Source organism: Heterocephalus glaber, unplaced genomic scaffold (genome assembly GCF_053883595.1).
Source record: "Heterocephalus glaber isolate CG9 unplaced genomic scaffold, H.glaber_assembly_v1.0 deba00001457, whole genome shotgun sequence".
Lineage (NCBI taxonomy): Eukaryota > Metazoa > Chordata > Mammalia > Rodentia > Bathyergidae > Heterocephalus > Heterocephalus glaber.
In genome coordinates this window covers 20,907,128-20,923,915 of record NW_028258305.1, presented here as the reverse complement: position 1 = coordinate 20,923,915, position 16,788 = coordinate 20,907,128, and the positions used below count along the sequence as shown (strand labels likewise).

The window sequence follows — 16,788 nt, the reverse complement described above, 5'->3', positions numbered from 1 at the left end:
GTTCTTCATCCCTAAATATTTCAGTCTACCTTTTCTAGGAAAAATTATATTCTTTTATACAATTAACATACAATCAAATATAGGAATTTAATATTGATATAATACTATTATCTAATATTTTGTACTTATTAAAAACTTTTTGGTTTCTCCAATAATGTCTTTTATAGTAATTTTCTTTGCCCTCCAATGTCATGTCTAATCCAGGATCATGTGTTACATTTAGTTATCATCTTCCTCTAGTCTCATTTAACCTGAAACAGCTTTATATTGGTTAGGGTTCTCTGAGGGACAGAATCAACAGAAAATATATGTATAATGATGTAAGGGCATTTATTATGTAGGCTTCTAGGATCAGAGGTAGAGAATAGGAGGATCCAAGTAGCTGCTCCCAAGAAAATGGAAAGAAAATGGAAGTCACAGAACAACACGATGAAGGATGCAGCACCAGTCCAAGGTCAAAGGCCTGAAGCTCACTGGAGAACCATTGGTATGACTGCACTGGAAGGCTAAGAAACTGGACACTGTTGTCCAAAGTCAATGGCAGCAAAAGACATACCCTCTTGGGCAGACTGAAGCTCTATAAAGAGGCTTGACAACTTTCTCCTTCATTCCTTTTATTCCATCCAGGCTACAAGCCTATTAGTTGGTGCCACCCACAGGTAGGGTAAATCTTCTGCCTTCAGTTTGCTGGCCTGCATGCCAGTAATCTCCAGAAACATCCCACAGACATACCCAGAACTGTGCTTTATAACCTGTTAGGTGTTTCTTAATCCAGTAGTTGACATATCATGATTAACAGTCCCAAGCTTCTTAGCTTTCCTTTTTAAAAAAAAGTTTTATTTTTATTAGTTTGCAGTACATAATGATTACATTGTCATGGGGAATTGGTATATGTACACAACACATCTTAATTCCTTTTTTCCCCTATCCTTTCACTCCTTTAAAAAAATTTTTTTTGCTAGTGTCAGAGTCATCTATTTATAAGTCCTTATAAAGTTAATTATTCTGTATACTGATTAACAACCAGACTAACAAGCCAAGAAACACATATTTAAGCTTGTGAGTGATTTACTTCACTTAACATTATAGTCTCAAGGTGCATTCATTTACCTACAAATGACTCAAGTTTATCCTTCTTTATGACAGAGTTGTACTACACTGTGTATAAATAGGACATTTTCTTTATCCATTCATGTGCTGATGGACATACAGGCTGCTTCCAAGTAGTTTTCCTTTATCATGGATTACAATGATATTTTTGAATTACAGAATGTTCCTCAATTAGGGTTTGCTTATTTCTTTATGATCACATTCTCATGATACATATTTGGTATGAGTACCTCACAAATGATGTGTGTCCTTTTCAATATGTTTGATCAGGAAGTTCCTAGTGTCAGTTTATCTCATTATTGGTGATAATTTTTATCACTTGGTTAAGGTGATGTCTACCAGGCTCCTCAACCATAAAGTTACCATTTCTTTCTTTGTAATCAATGAGCAATTCATTTTGGGACTTTTCAGTCTCTTGTGCAGATTCAAATTTCCATCTGTTCCATCTACCTGAAAACGTTATCATTTTTTCCATTTGCCTGAAAAACTTTATCAGTTTTGCTGTAAATACTCTCAAGTTTGCTTATATGAAAATATCTTTATTTCACCTTCACTTTTGAATATATTTTTATTGAATAAAGAATTCTGGGTTTTCACTTATCTTCTTTTAATAAAGGTATTTCTCTACTGCCTCCTGGATTGTCTAGATTTTGATAATATGCTATCATTCTTATCTTGGTTCCCTTTTTATCTGGTCTTTTCTAAATTTACTTATACTTTTTTCTTTATCACTAGTTTTTAGCAATTAGATTATTGTTATGGTTTGAAGTTCCCCCCTTGTGCTAAAGGCTTAGATGCCAGCTTGTGGCTCTCAGCAGTGCAACCTTTGGTAGGTAGAGCCTACTGGAAAGAAATGAGGTCATGGGGGCTACGCCTCTGGAGAGGGTATCAGAATCTTTACCCACCCTCCCTTCTCTCTTTCTCTTCCCAGCCACCAAGAAGTGAGCAGATTTTCTCCACCATAATGTACCTGTTATGATGTTCTGCCTCACCACAGACCAAAATGCGACCTCATTAAGGCCACAGGACCATGGACTGAAACTGAAAGGCAAAATAAGTCTTTCTTTATTTTAAGCTGATTTTCTTGGGTATTTTGCTGTAGCAATGGAAAGCTGATTAACACAATTATAATGTGCCTTGATATGATTTTCTTTGGATTTAGTCTGCTTCTTGATGTGGTAGCTTAGATTACTGATTTTAGAATTTTCTGACTTCTACTGTAAGTCAATCTATGAATTTTCCTCTAAGTATTACTTTATATGCCACAAATTTTGAGAGCTTGTGTTTTATTTTCATCTGGTCTATTTTCCAAGTTGTCTTGTGATTTCTTTAACCTGTGGGCTATTTAGAAGTGTTATTTATCCTCTAACCATTTGAAAATTTCTCAAATCTTCTGTTGTTGACTTCTAATTCAATTCTGTTGTGGTCACTGAACATACTTTGAATAATTTCAATCTTTTCAACATTTACTGAAACTTACTTTGTCTTAGCATATGGACTACCTTGGAGAATGCTCCATCAACATTTAAAAAGAATAAGTATTTTGCTATTATTGATTGTAGTGTTCTATAAATATTAGGTCAAGTTGATTCACAGTGCTGTTCAAGTGTTCTATATTTTTAATTACTATCTAGCTCTATAAATTATGGAGGAGTGTTCAAATCTCTGACTAGATGTCTGTTTTTCCTTTCAAGTTTGTTAGTTTTTGCTTAATGTATTTTAGGCTTCTGTTATTAGGTGCGTATATACTTCTGTAATTTTTTATCTTTGTATTTATGTAGTATTTCTTTTACCTTCATGAAATTCTTCCCTTCTCTAGTAATATTTCTTGTCTGAATGTTTATTTGGTCTTATAATATGGTTACCTAGTTTTTCTTACTGTTATTGTGTACATAATATATCTTTTGCTATGTATATATTAGGGTTCTCCAGAGAAAACCAAGAGGAAACACACACACACACACACACACACATTACTGCTCTATGGATTACAGTATACATGTTAATAATCACAATCTAAATCTAATTCAGGTTAATATTGATTTAATTCCAGGAAAGTATAGCAAATATGGTTCATTCCATTTCTCCTTCCTTTGTTATATAATTAGTCATATATTTTAATCTATATGTGGAATTTACATTGGTTCTTTTTTTTAATATATAACTTTTTTTGTATTAAATTCTTTTATTGGTACATTGTAGGTATACAACACAATTACATTTCTCACTGGGAATTGTACCTTTATATAATGCATCTTGGTTCTTATTTTTTCCCCATTCCTAGCCCTCCCTTCATGCCCTCCACCCTTCCCTATTTACAAAGACTTTATTTCCATTTTTTCCATTTCTCATCATTTTTTCCTTTCCCTTCTTTCCTTTCCCCTGCCCCTCCCACTACCCCTACCCCTTTGGACCTTTTCTTCCTATTTTACATTATCGATTATTCATTCTAATCATTGGTACATTTTAGGTATACAATATAATGACATTCATCATTGGAAATTTGTATCTTTACATAGTCTCTCTTGGTTCTTATTTTTCACCCTTGCCCAGCCCTCCCTTCAACCCCTCCTATAACTTCTGTTTCTTTATTGACATTCCTTGTTTCTTAGACATCTTCATCTTTTCTTTACATTCTTTGAACACAGTTTTCTTTACTTATTTGAATATGTTTGCAATAATTGCTTACAACTCTTTGTCTGCTCAGTCCAACATCTGGGCCCACTGATTAGTTTTTATTGACTTGAGTTTTCCTGAATATAAATCTTACTTTCTTTGAATTTCTCATATTTTTTAGATTGAAAACTGAGCCTTTTGAATAATATAGCAACTCTGTATTATGATTTTCCTCATTTTTAAAAATAATTTGCTTGGATTTACCAAGTGGAATCTTTCTCTTCTATGGGCTGCATGCCACCTACTCATTTCTCCTCAGATTTTTTTATTCTTTTTAAATTTTTTATCCTGATTAACTATAGTTCATATTTGTACTGTCAAAGTTTAATGGTCAGCCAATGATTTCAGCAAAGACTCTGATCCAATACCTTGAGTTCATAAAATTTTCATTCACTCCTCTGCTGGCCTATTTATGTATGTGTCACAGGCACATTTAAAGTTCAGCTAGTTCTCAAGACTGTGTAGGCTTTTTGCTTTCCAGTGGGCTCTCTTGGTTTGTGTATGTGTGTGTATGGTTTTCTACTCAGTGAGTAAATGAGTGGAAAATCAAGTTAGCTCTTCTATGGCTCTGTCATTTCCAGGATTTCCTTGTTAATTTTCAACCTGCTCTTGTTGCTTGCCTCAAAAGTGATCACAAACTCAGGCTAGCAGAGTGGTGGGTTTTGCCTTTTCATTTACTACCAAACTTTCTTCTTTTGTTGTCAGTGCTGCTATGGCTTTGCTTTCTCCCTCAAGACAGGGAAAGTACTACTCACCCTTCTCCAGCAATCTGCTTCCCAAATTCTAGCCACTTTAACCTCCTCTAGGCCAGATCTCTCTGTAAACCATGGAGACTTTTTATGTCTTCTAGTGATACGGACTGGAAACTGCCTCCAGGAAGTAAGATCATGCAATTATAGAGATCATCATGGCTTCCCTTGTCTCAGGGAAGAGTTTGTACTACCTGTCTGGAAATATATAGTTTTGTACTACCTGTCTGGAAATATATGTTTGGTTATTTTTCTGCCCCTCTGTCAGCAAAGCTGTTTTTTTTTTTCCCCCATTCTTAATAAGCAACCTTGTGGACTTGCACCCATTCAGACTCCTGAAGTTACTACCCAAGGCTCTACAAATTCTTATAAATATCAATAGATGCTTCTCAATTTTTGCCTTATTCATTTTCCAGTGTTGTGAAGTTCTTAGGATTGATATTTTTGTATAGCTTACATTTATTTTGTGAAGACAGCACTCATCAGCCTCTTCATTCTGCCATAGCCAGAAGTACTGTACTATCTACATGCTTGGTAATTTTAAAAAAATTTTTTATTTATTTTTTTTGGTACTGGGGATCGAACTTGGGTCCTTGTGCTTGGGAGGCAGGCAGCAGAACCACTGAGCTAAATCCCCGGCCCAGTTGCTAGATTTTGTTCTATCTCACTAATAAATGTTGGATTTTGTTCTGTTGCACAACTAAGCTACTGAGAATTATTTAGCTTATTTTGAGGTTTTAAACTTTGTTAAACCATGTCCAGAGTAGCCTTTAATCTAGGGCTAATTTACTACTAAGGTGAAACCCTTTTGCAGTCTCTACAAGTCTCTTTCTAGTCCCCATGTATTATGCCTTCTTACTCTGGGTCATGGAATCATTAACTATTCTCAGATATGTGAATTACTGTTTTTCATGTGGTTCTTTCCTCCGGTCTTGGATAGATTCTCCTAAATATGCATAGATCAGAACTCAGACTTGGTGGGATTCCTTGGTAGAATAACTTCCTCTAGCCAGCTCTCTATCTCACCAACCTTTGGAAATCTTTTGGTTTACCTGTTCTAGTGATATGGCCTGGAAACTGCCTCCAGGCTATGAGATCATGCAATTAAAGGATTCACCTTTTTGCTTTCCCTTGTCTCCATAATTTTGTACTACTTGCCCAGAAATACATTTTGTCCATTTTTCTAGTTGCTTAGGGAAAGGAAAACAGATCTGATCTGTTACTCCATCTTGGCTGAAAACAAAAACTGAAGTATTTTGATTAGGAGACAGAAGTGGTTTCATTCATGATTTAAGGTTACTTTTTAAAATTTTTTTTATTTTTTGGTACCAGGGATCAAACTCGGGTCCTTGGGCTTTTGAGGCAGGTGGCGGAACCACTGAGCTAAATCCCCGGCCTTAATGATTTAAGGTTACTGTGGTTGCCTTATAGAGAATGAATTAGGAGAATAATCTCTGTGCAAAAAGAGACATCAGTTAGGGGGGTCTAAGCAGTAGTCCAGGGTAGAGATAAGGTTTTCCTGGTTTAAAAAAAATGTGAGGAGCAAGTGAGAGAGCAAGAGAGTGACAGTGAGATACTGAAGGTGTGTTTTGGATGTAAAATGGATAATACTGGCTTATGATTTGGATGTGGTAGATGAGAGAAAGCAAATCAGGATGATTCCTGTTAGCAGCCTAACCAATCTTCTTTTTTTGATTTACCTTTTTATTCTGTTCTTGCCACTCTTCCCTTTAAGGCCATCTCCTTCCTTGTTTCTTACTTCCTTTTCTGAAAGCAGAATATGTTGAACAGTAAACCATGTGAATATGGAAAGAGAATTTATTGGTTATGTGTCTGGTTGCCCCTGAAGCATCAACAGAGGCAACTAACATTCAGTGGCCCATATCATAAGAGGTCCCAAGAGAAGAGGACCCCGCAGTCCAACATGCTAGATAGGATTCATCATTATAACCCAATCAGCAAGAGTCTAGGGAAGCAATGATTTAAAGTCCCACTCCAAAAGATGAGGTTCTCCTGTTTGTTGAGGTTCTGTTTAGGGGAAACTCAAACACATGTAGTTGGTTCCATCTTGAGGCTAAAAGACCAAGTAATAACTTTCCTAGATCTGAAGGATTATCCTATTTGTCCCAGTAGCCTATATTTGTATTTGAAAGGAATCACTTTCTCTGGGAATTTAGAGCTTTGGTTGGAATATTTGTCTTGGGAGATCCTGGAGCATGAGGCCTAAAATATCAAGGAGATAGAAAGTTATTTGTGTCAATGCTACGAGTGAAGTAACCTATCACTCCTGAGGACTGGGAGAGTCTATGGGTGGAAATCAGGCAGTCTGAGAGTCTCTGGATTGCTTTTGCAGTTCTTCTCAGTGTCACATAGTTGGGCACTGAATTACTCTGTATCTACTTTTCTATGTCTGAATTTTTTTGAATCTTTAATTAGACCAATGGAGTCATTTCCTAGAGCTACCATTACAAAGTACCACAAACCAGGTGCCTTAACCACAGATGTTTAACGTCTTACAGTTCAGTTCTGGAAGCTGGAGGTTCAAAATCAAAGTGTCAGATCACGCATGATTCATCTTTCATCAGAGACAAACTATTCAGGGATTGGAATCTTTACCTTACTGGGTCAATTATGAGACACCCCCAAATGTGAGACCACATTTTCATATGATGCTTTTGAGGAAGAATTCTGCCTTGCCTCTTTTAGCTTCTGGTGCTTGCTGGCAATGCCTGGTGTTCCTCAGCTTGCAGATGCATCACTTCTAACTCTCCCTCTGTATTCTGTGTGTCACTATGACAAATACCTGAGATAATCAACTCGTAAAGAGGAAGAGTTTATTTTGGTTCACAGTTTTAGAAGTTTCAGCCATGCTCAATTGGCCCTATTGCTTTGAGTCTGTGGCTGCACATCATGATGGGAGCATGTGGCAGAAAAAAAAACAGCTGACCTCATTTATAATTGAGCAGAAAAAGAGAGAGGAGGAGGAGCTGGGTGCCCTCTGAGTGCACATCCCCAACTAGAAGTTTTACTGACTCTCAACAAATGCCACTCTGGGGAACAAGTCTTTGATGTATGAGCCTTTGGAGGAACATTTAAGATCTGACATTGTATTGACACTCCACAAAGATTATATTCATTATGTAACACAAACAAATACTAATAAAAATTAATTATTTAACTAATTTAAAAAGAAACATTCTTAAAAAAAGAAAAATTAAGGGCTGCAATTTAAAAAGAAATCATTTTTATGTTAAGGCTGAGAAATGTCTTTAATTGTAGTGGATAATATTTTGATATTAGTTGATATACATACAGCCTTATAATTTTTTAATTAATCCTATGGCCCTTCCTCCATTCTTGAGATTTGGATTGTCCTAGAGAAGGTTGTAATAGAAAAATCAGAGAACAAAAGAATGAAATTTTATCATTTGAATTTCGAAAGCTTAGGTTCAGGAAGAAGGCAAAACGCCTTACAATAATATTTGATTAATCCAAGATAGTTTTCCTTCCTTTTCACTTGAGATTTAGATAATAAGTCTCTAGAAGAAGAGGAAGGAGGAGGAAGAAGAGATCATCTGAGAGGAATTAGGATATGATAGGGTCCCCTGGCTCACCCCAGGGCCAATTCCCGGAGAGTGTGAAGAAAGTAAGACCTTCCCTCAGATACTTACAGGTGTTTAGGATAAGAGGAAAGCTGTACCTTGCTTCCAGGAAGGTCCTAGATATTGTAGAATCTTCCTGTCTGAGGGGATAGAAGGACAGCTGCTTTCTGAGTCTCTGAGAGGGCACAGAAGGGCCTAGAGGTCTGAGGACCACAAGGTGCTGAGAATGGCTCTGACTGCAGACCAGCTGAATGATGTTCCTCCAGTATATGCAGGTACAGACAGATGAGAACTAAAGGCCAGAGTCCCCTTTCCCTCCTACTAGCCTGTACTTCAAGCTCAAGTCCACCCGAAGTATAGCCTCTGAATTGACACACGAGGGTTTTATTTTTACCTGCAACAAGGCTCATAACATAAATTATGTTTGGTTACTAGAAAATAAAGTTGATTTCTTTCAACTCTTAATTTGTGGTATAAGGTTTATTTCAGCTACATAAAGAAAATGAATATTTTATGCTTGCAAGTTGCATCTTCATTTGTAGGTGGGCAGTGGGAAGGGAAACTGTCCTTGGGGCAGCCAGGTGTGACCCCGGCATTTTCCCAGACTACAGAAATTAATGCTGAGATATTGCTGATTGGGCCTCCAGGAAGGAGGGAAGGGGAAGAGAAAGGGATGGGTGGGCATGGGGGAGTCCATGACTAAACCACTTAAATTATGTTCTAAATATCTGATTTATTGTTCTGAAAGGTACTCCAGCCTTTTAGAGGGGAAGTCTGAGAAGCTCTGAAACTTGAGGTGCCTACAAAGACAACTCAGCTGTTGTTGCCAAGGAACTAACATGTCTGAGTTCTGGTATCAGTATCACTGGCTCCTGCTCAAATAGCACAAATGAAAGATGTAAAGTCATTAGAGAAAAAGAACAGTTTGGTTTGGTGGGTCATGAGTTACAATTTGATATTGGCCTTACATTTAAGGGTCTCATAAGTGGTCCAATCCCCAAAAAGTCTTTCTCTTTGATGGAAGAGAAGGAGAGAAAAGTAGGAAGGCAGAGAGGAAAAGGGAACAGAAGCCAACAGGCATAAATGACCTAACTGAAAGACATTTTGGAGGGAGAAGTCACTCAGAATAAGTCTTTGGAATTAGACTGAGGTTTGAGCATTAGTTTTTCCACTAAGTAAATGACCCTGGAGAAATACATTTGAACAGCTCTATGCTTTCAGTTTCAAATCTGTAAAATGGATGTGTTATGTAAAGACTTCCTGAATTTTGCTCTTTTGACTCTTAGTGGGTTTTTTTTCTAAATAACTCAGAATTTGTATTTTACTTCAATAATCCAATGTGATAGGCAACCCTCTAAACAGTTCGCATGACCCTCGTTTTCTGGCATTCACACTCTTGATTAGTCACTTCATCTTGAGTGTACTTTGGACCTTATTTCTAATAAATAGACTATGCCAGAAATAATGGGCTGACATCTCTTATACTGGGTTATAAAATGACTATGGCTTCTGTGTTTGGTTCATTCTTTCTTCCCAGATCACTTGCACTGAGGTAAGCATTCTGCCATATTCTGAGCAACTTTAAGGGAATACCTACGTTGTGTGGTGAGGAACCGAGGGCCTCAGACCAACAATGCAGAGAAACTGAAGCCTGCTAACAACCAGGTGAATGAACTTGGAAGTGGATCCATCATCTCCAAAAAAGTCTTGAGCCAGAAGTACCCAACTAAGCTTGTCTCAGATTCCTGACTCACAGAAACTTTAAGATAATGTTTGGTTATTTTAGCTTATAAGTTTCAGAATAATTTTTTACCCAGCAATAAATGGCTAAGGCTAATGCATGGCTAAGGCCCATCTCACTGTGGGCCCAATTTGTCTCCAACCCCATTGTGTGGTTATTTTCCCAGTATTAGAATGATTAATTAGAACAGACATATTCATATCTATGAACTGGACTGAAATGGGTTCTGAAGGCCTAAGTTGCATGAAGAAATAACTCAGATGCCCATGCCCCCTATTCATACTACCTATGGCCTCAAGCACATTTATGGCCCATGGGGAGTACCCTATGATCAGAGTACTATCCAACAACATAGTATTTTACATAACTTCACTTTTGACCAAGAAACTCACTTCACAGCAAGTGAAGTGAGGTAATGAGCCCATCCTCATGGAAGTCTTCCATGTTAGCCATTATTAAGAAGCAAATGATATGACAGAACAGTGGAATAATAACATTTTGAAGGCTAAGTAATGACACTAGCTAGGTGGAAACATGTTGTGAGGCTGAACCAAGGTCCTGCAGGCTGTGGTAAATGCTCCAAACCAATGTCAATTATAAGGTGCTCTTTCTTCCATTGCAGGCATCAAGGGGACAGAAATGGAAGCAGTTGCTTTCATTACCCCTCCTAGTAATCCACTAGTGTGTAATTCTTGTTTCCCATCCCCACAACTTTAGGTGCTGCTGATCTAGAAGTCTTAATTCCAAAAAGAAAAATGCTTCCTCCAGGCACATAACAATGGGTCCACTGAATTAAAGGCTGAGACTGTCACCTGACCATTTTGGGCTCCTAATGCTATTGAGTCAACAGGTAAAGAGGGGTTATTATCCTGGATGGGTGAATGATCTTGACCATTAAGGGGAAATTAAGTTGTTACTGCACAATGGCTATGTCTCAAATGCAGGAGATCGGCTAGGACAGTGATGGTGAACCTTTTAGCGTTTTCAATGATAACAGACAAATGGCTGCAGCACATGTGCCATAGGTTCGCCACCATGGCTCTAGGGCAACTTGTAGAGTACATATTCTGTGATTATTAATTCAATGGAAAAACTACAACAACCTTCAATTTAAGTAGGATTATTAATGGCTCAAACCTTTTAGGACTATAGATTTAGAAGCAGACAAGGAACCATCATTTAAGGGACTTGGTGAGGGAATATAAATGGGTACTCGAAGAGGATAGTTATAAATAGCATCTATGACCACATGACCAGATGTAGAAAAGAGGGATTTTAGCATTTTTCCCTTCTTTCTTTTTTTTTTTTTTTTTCGGTACCAGGGATCGAACTTGGATCCTTCCACTTGCAAGGCAGGTGGCGGAACCACTGAGCTAAATCCCTGGCCATTTTTCCCTTATTTCAATATGCATGTTTGTATAAATATAAACCAGATATTTATATTTTATTCCTTCTCATCTCTTTATCTAATATAGGGCTGCCAAGTTAAATATCACCTCAATATTTAAGTTACAGAATATTAAAGGGTAGTATGAAAATCAACTAGAAGAGGAATAAAGATCAACCAAATCCAAAAAGGGACTCTATTCTCTTTTGATGAAAGAATTAACAATTGGGGCCAGAAAACTATGGCAAAACAAACAAACAAGCAAACAAAAAACTATAGCTCAAGGGCTGGCCACCTGTTTTTGTAAGTAAAGTTTTATTGGAACATCTGTTAGGTTATATATTGTGTATGACAGCTTTTATGCTACAATGTTAGCACTGAGTAGCTGCCTTAGAAATCAGATGGCCTGAGAAACCTAAAATATTTACTACTTTGCCCTTTAAGAAAATGTCTTCTGATCTCTGGATTAATATGTTTTTGGTATGTGGGGACCATTGTATTGTTAGGCAGAAGCATGCTTACTATGATGTATTAGTGCTGTGGCTTTGTAATGGGTCACCTTGGCCAGGCTGAACTACATTACCAGAATTTCCTTTGCTGTATGTTTCCAGTTAGATTGGACCACAAGAATGAGTCTCATGGATGATTTGGATGGTGTAAATGAAGCAACAGCCATTGGGTAGCTCACATACTTGGTTTGCTGCCTCTTCTTGCTGATGTGAACTGTGGCTAGGACTAGAACTACTCTACCTTCTCCTCAATCTTCCTGAGCCTCTGTGACTTCTACACCAGGAAACGAGAGTGGAGAGAGAGAGAGAGAGAACTGACACAGGTTTTAGGCTGTCCTCATTGACTCACTGCCTCCAGTTTGTGCCTGGGAGTTCTAGTTTGTTCTTGCTCTTCCTGTTTTACATCCTGACCACTTGCCTCAAGAACTTCAAGGTCCAGCATTAGATGCAATCACAATAGCTTTATGGAGACTGTTCAGTAAACAACCACAACTGCATAAGGTAAAATCTCTGTAATTCTCTGATGAAACCCTAACTGATGCAATAATCATTTATAAAAGTGTTTGCATTAAGTAGGTTGATTCTATTACATTATTTTTTCTGTTAACTTCTAAGTGTTTTCTTTTTAGTATTACAATTTTAAATTTTTATTAGTACCTCCTTGCAGTACATGACTAAAATAGCATGGGAAGTTGGTATCTGTACCTAACACATCTTGATTCTTTTTATATTTCCTTGCTCTTTTGTTTTATACATTTTTGAAACTATGTTGTTAGGTGCATACAACTTCATGAGCAGTGTAGCATCTTGGTGGACTGCGTACTTTATCAATATGTACCAATTTTTATACCTTTTAATGTCTGTATACCACATTAATATTTGCCATTTTTATTAATAATTGAGATAACATATAGAATTTTGGTTTCATGCCTGACAATAATAAACAGACGATAAATAGCAGCTTTTGTAAGCATTATTATTGTATGTGCAGTTGTATGCACGTTGTGCGTAGGTTGTTTGATCTCTTTGGGAGTCGAAGAGGAAAAGAAAGGGCTGATGGATTCCAAGTTAATAAAGAATGCAGCTGTCTCTCTAGCCCTGCATAATGATGCTTAGAGTTTCCTCTCTTGCAAACAAGGTGATGGAAACTCCAGGAAAAAAAGGCCTCAGGCTTGGACCAACCACCAGAAATCCTGCCAAAAGAGGTCTTTTAGGCAGCCAAGAGAATATAACTGAAACATATTTCTTGTTGGATCTTGGCCTTTGTGCTTTTGAGGCCCAAATGAAACTAAGAAGGGAAAAATAAAACAAGGTCAGACCCAGTATACTGTAGCTGTGTTCCTGCAGCTAGGTCAGGCTTATCTCTTCAGAGATCCCTATGATTCTGGCTCTCATGGGCCCACAAAGCCATGTTCATAGCAGTGATAATTCTCCACCCCCAGGGACCCCCTCAGGCCTGCCAAACTTGGGTACATTTAAGGTTCTGGTCTCATCACCTCACTTTTCACATCTCCTTCCCTCAGGTCTGCCCTGTAATTGGGCCCATTTCTGCTTTAGTAGTTGTTTTTGTTCCAGTTGTGATGTTCATTACTGACTGCTAACATGTTCGCAGCGAGTACATGTGCATGTGTGTCTGTCTGTCTTTGGAACCCAAAACCAGTGTAGCTCTACTGATTCTTTAAAATCCCTTGACCCTGAAAATCCCTTCTTTCACTTGCTGAAATGCTTCACTTCTCTTTGCCTTGCTGCCTGAAATTCACAAAATCATAAGGTGCCTTAGAGATTAACTGGTTTAAGCCCCTCATTTTACTGCAGTGGGAAGTGGAGCCCAGAGTTGACATTATTTGTCCTGAATCACACAATTAGTGAGAGGCAAGTTGGACTGGAACCTAGTTCAAAGCAACAGTGCTAGGAAGTGAGATCTGACAGTAGGATGGTATCAGGGGAGGGCTGGGGATTTAGCTCAGTGGTTTAGCCACCTGCTGTGCAAGCACAAGGACCTGAGTTCAATCCCTGGTACCAAAAAAAAAAAAAAAAAGGATGGTACCAGGGGGAAGTCATCTGGGATTCTAGGGCACGGGATGTCATGATGAGCAAGAGCATAAAACCACAAACACATTGCTTTGGGCAGCTAAAATGAAAAATGAACTACAAATGAGTAAAGTTACAAAAATATTTTTCATGGGGAAAAAATGAGGAATGCAGGTGGGAGAAATTAGGTTCCAGGAGGCAAGAATGGTGGGTTGGCGGGTACCAAACACATCTGATCTCTTGTTCCTCTCACACAACATACTCTGAAGAATAGACCCCAACTATAATAGCAACACAGCAACAATGTCAACTCATATTTGTAGTGTTAAACTTCTATCTATCTTAACTCATAAACCCATTCTATGAGAAGTTGCTATTACTACAATACCAGTTTAAAGAAAATAGAATCAGAGACAAGGAAAATACATAATGGGTCCCCTGGGAATATGCTGGATATTGCTGGGTGTCAGTTAATCATCATCCTCCATTTTTTCTATCATAAGAGGACCACAATTTTGCTCAGCTTTCTCTGCTACCATCCCCCCTGGCTTCCCCACATTCATGTGCCTTGAGATGATGGCCACACCCTCCAGGTTTCAGAGATAGGCTTGAGTGGCTTAAGGATAATTTCATTTCCTTGCAAGAAAGGGCATGTGATGCTAACTGGGCCATGGAGATGTGATGGAAAGCCACATGTGGTAGTAGTCTTTCAGGAAAGCCTTTCTTCAGTCTTCCGGGAAAGCAGTGGGAGCAGCTTTTTCTTTCTCACTAGATGGAAATGCATAACCATGCCAGTCCATTTGCTGTAAGAGCAGAAGACAAGCCAGCTTTAGGATAAAGCTGACAGAAGACAACAAACCAGAGAAATAGAAAGAAGCTGGTAAAACCAGTAAGATCTCATCTTACTTTTGGACTTGTAGTTTAGGGAGCCAAACTATCTCCTTTAGAAACCAGCTGGAGGGAAATTTCAACTGCCTGTATCTGAAAGCATCCTACTGCTGAGACTAGGAAGGGATGAACGTTATGGATCCAACTAAATTCAGCTTACCTCAAGAGAGAATCACTCTATTTGACTTTCTGTACATTTAAACACTTCTCTCATAAACAGTACAATATAAAGAAGACAGAAATTTTTTTCTTATAGATTCTCCAAATATAGTGTTAGTCAACATTCCTGTATGGACTTTAGAAGGTGCCAACTTTGAATCAGACGGTCTGTATTCAAATCCTGGCTCCATCAGTTCCCAGCATATGACACTTAGGTAAGTTACTAGCCTCTCTGTGCATCTCTGGTTTCTTTCTGTGTATATAATGGGAAAGTAATAATACTTACAGAGTTGTTAAGAGGATTGAATTAATAAATGGAGAGAGTTTAGGGATGTGTCTATAAAGTAAAGGCTCGAAACATCTTCATATTTTTATTGTAAAGAACACAAAGAATAATTCAAAAGGACCTAGTTATCAATAATATAGTCTAGAGCCGGGGATTTAGTTTAGTGGTATTGCTGCCTGCCTTGCAAATGGCAAGGTCCCAAGTTTGATCCCTGTAAGGGGGGAAAAAAAGTAAGCCACAAAAAGAATCACAAGTGTTTGGGAACGTTAGAGAAAGGCTGAGGTCCATTTTGAAGTTATTCCTTGAACTCTGTGCCCTTTTCTGAATGGACAAAATTGTGAAGGGTGGCTGAGTAGTGTTTCACAGGTCTCAGAAGACAGAATGCACTAGAGATTCTTTCAGACTTGCAGAAGCACAGAGCGAAGAGAAGGGTAGAATTAGAAATTCAAATGGCATCTAATGAAATCACATTTGAGTGTAGTTATTAACCCCAAGTTGCCTCATTCCTTTAAATCCTGAGTCTGTCTCAAGTGTACTATACATTAAGTGCCAGAAATTATTGATCTTTCCTTTCATATGCCTAGTACATGTCTCCACCACTGAAATGGAAAGAAGCAAAAAATGCTGAATAAGATATTTCTCCAATGAAGACCAATAGGGTACACATTTTAAAGAAGGGGCATAAATAATGAGGATTTTTTAAAAAATGGAGACCTGCTGCAGGAAGGAAACAGGTTGCTTTGGAGTAGATGCTAGTGACTTTTTTAATTAGTTAAGTTCACCCCAGGCACATTCACTCAAATAATAAAATAAGAATAGTGTCTGTGATAATTTAGAAAAGCCCTAAAATGCCTTTCTAGTCAGAGTAGGTCGTTACAAAATATTCAAGATAGTGTATTAGAGAACTTCACTGGATGACCCTGACATATCTGCTTTAAACAAATTTCTGCTTTAAAAATTGTATTGGTAGAGTAATTACAGAGTGTGTGGGCGGGCATGGCTGTGCATGCCTATCGTTATAGCACTCTGGGAGGCTGAGGCAGAAGGATCTCAAGTCTGAGCCTAGCCTGGGCAACTTGGCAAGACTTGGTTTCAAAATAAAAAATAAAAAAGGGCTGGGAATGCAGCTCAGTATGAGGGCCCTGCATTTGATCCCCCCTCCAAAAGCATTCTTTGCAGAGAGCTGTTACTTGATAAAGAATTTGATAAAAGCTTTCTCCTAAGAATACTACTGGAGCTCTTTGCAAGTTCTTTAGTAAAGTCTGGCTTTTGTCCTTGGTCAATGGACCACCACTAGTTAAGGTAATTATTAGAATATAAGATAATGATCAAGGCTAAATCAACAAAGGTTGGGATGCAAAGATACAAGGGATGGCAGAGGCCAAGACTGGACTTCACTGCCAGAGGCAAAGTCAGTGAGGTTCCTGAATAGGCCACTGGCCAGATGATAAGAATGATCTGATCTACAGAGATCTTTGAAGTTGGCTAATACCTGATTTGCCACTGGTTTAAAATGATAAATCTGTGCAATATGAGCTTCATCAGCACTATCCCCCCAAAGAGAATTACAGAATCTCAACCAATTTCTAGACTGGGATAAAATCACAATGCAGAGCTTTCTTCCTTCCTTTCTCCTTCCCTCCCTCTCTC

The 16,788-nt window shown here is 38.1% G+C and overlaps 2 long non-coding RNA genes across 2 annotated transcripts in view; one reads left to right on the top strand and one right to left on the bottom strand.

Annotated features, from left to right (window-relative positions):
• Positions 1-5,184: 5,184 nt before the first annotated feature.
• LOC110347981 (uncharacterized) overlaps positions 5,185-16,788 on the bottom strand; it is a 23,325-nt gene continuing 11,721 nt past the window's right edge. The window contains exon 3 of the long non-coding RNA XR_002392945.2: positions 5,185-6,302. This is a non-coding gene — a long non-coding RNA (uncharacterized LOC110347981). The remainder of the gene's footprint in view (positions 6,303-16,788) is intronic.
• LOC147826978 (uncharacterized) lies at positions 6,301-12,731 on the top strand. Its single transcript, XR_015453119.1, has 3 exons — positions 6,301-9,802; positions 10,596-10,728; positions 11,877-12,731. It is a non-coding gene; the product is annotated as an uncharacterized LOC147826978 (long non-coding RNA).